Below are 2,077 nucleotides of genomic sequence, written 5' to 3'. Positions count from 1 at the left end.
CCGCCGGGGGCCGGGCGGGCGGGGGCGCCGCGTCGGGGCGGCCGGGCCAGCGGGGGCACGGGAGGGGGCCGGGCCGGGTGGCCGCGGAGGCCGGGTCTGCTGCGAGGCCGCGCCCCTGCCTCCTCGGGGATGAGCTCGCCCTTCCCGAGCCCGCAGGCCCCTCCCTGACACGCTCCCACCCTGTTTCCCCCTCCTCGGCCCGGCGGGGTGGGCCCCTCCTCCTTTTCATCCCCGCCTGCCCCATCCCCCGACCGAAGACCACCCCGGAGGAGTCCCAGGCGCTGCCCGCCCGGCCCCGGCCTCCATCCGCGTGCCTTGCCCACCCGGGGCTCGCACTGGGGCCACCCCTTATCCTGTCTCTAAGCCGGCCGGGAAGAAAGAGGTGCTGGGGAAGCCGTAGCCCTGGGTCCGAGTTGCCCGCCCCGCTCCGTGACCTTGAGCCAGGCGCTACGTGTCAGGCCTCAGTTTCCCCGTCTTGACAACTGGGGGCTGGGTAATTGGCGCCCCGGTACTGGTGGTTGTGGGCCCGGATGGGCAGAGCAGAAATATACCTCCTCCAAGGAACCGTCGACAGTATCCTGGGGGCCCCCACCTCCTCTCTCTGCACCAAACTCCATGCCTGCATCAGTCTTGACTGGGAGGATGACTTTCATCCTAGCCTCCTTTTCAGTCCCTTCCCCCTTGCCAGGAGGCCCAAGGATTGGGTTGCAGGACAGTTAGGGTATAAAGACCCCCGAGACTCCCTCCCTGGGGTCCCCTTCCTGGGGTTCCGCCAACAGCCATCACACAGGCTCACCTGGTCCAATGCAGGTCTCGTTTATGCCAACCCGCTCCAGCCCTGCCCCAGGCCCTTGAAGGCCTACGTGGGGCAAGGGCCCACCTCACTGTCACCCCTGTCTTAGGTTCCTGTGTCCTCATGGAAGGACAGGCTGTGGCCTGGGAGCCTAACTGTATGTCCAGGCAAGCCTTACCCTCTCCAGGACTCAGTCTCCCCATCTGTACAATGGGGAGGGGCAGGTTTGGGGGATTCGCCAGGGCCCACCCAGCTCCAAGGATGCCAGGCCCCTAGGATGACTAAGCATGCCTGGTGGCGGGCTTAAGGAGGTGCCAGTCGTCCTCAGAGCAGGTGTCGGGGAGTGCCCAGCTCTGCGACCCCGGCAGCCCCTCATAAGCCCGGGCATCGCCAAGGCTCAGACGAAGCGTGAAGCACCTCTGGGCTTCCTTGCCTTTCTCCTTCTGTAGCGGCTTCAGCCCCAGATGCACCAGCCCAGTCCTTACTCTTTGAAGGTTCCTCTTCCTGGGCAGGCAGGGGAGGAGAGGGGCTGTGACAAGAGAGTTACCTGCTGCCTTATCCCTAAATCCTGCTGCTTTCTTTCTCCCTATCGGCCTTGCCAGACAGTAGCTGAAGTTGAAGAATGCTGTTGCTGGAGGGTGGACATCTGATTCCCCTCTTGAGTCTACAGATAGGGAAACCGAGGCCCAGAGAGGCCTAGCAACTTAGCCAAAGTCTCAGCAAGACTCTCGGACCTGCATCCTTTATCCTTCTGCTCGGCACAGTGCCTGGGCGCTGCCTGTGTGTGCACAGGGATGGGCAAGTCCACGTGGGATGGGCAGGGCAGGCTGGGCCTCCGAAGAATGGTTCCTGACTCCCTGTCCACTTTGCAGGAAGTGAGTTGCCCGTGTGTGCGAGCTGCGGCCAGAGGATCTATGATGGCCAGTACCTCCAGGCCCTGAATGCTGACTGGCACGCAGACTGCTTCAGGTAGGGGGGGAGGGGGCCCTAAGCAAGGCCTGCCAGAGACGAGAGGCTGGGTCAGCAATCTGGGAGACCTGGCTATTCCTTCTGGTGCTGTCTCTGTTGTGACCACCAGCTGAAGGGGTTTCTTTCAGGCAGTGGAAACCTCTGACAAGGTTTGTTTTATTTTTCTTTAAGAACAGCACCCAACGTTTTCTCTAATTTAGTAAGGGCCAGGCACCCTCCTAAGGACTTTGTCTAGTTAACCTGTTGTGTCGTCTCCATTAATGGGGACACGGAGGTTAATTCTCTTGACCAGAGTCACACACAGCCAGTGAGTGA

The sequence above is a fragment of the Panthera uncia genome, chromosome E3 (genome assembly GCF_023721935.1).
Source record: "Panthera uncia isolate 11264 chromosome E3, Puncia_PCG_1.0, whole genome shotgun sequence".
NCBI lineage: Eukaryota > Metazoa > Chordata > Mammalia > Carnivora > Felidae > Panthera > Panthera uncia.
This window is presented reverse-complemented; position numbering follows the sequence as displayed.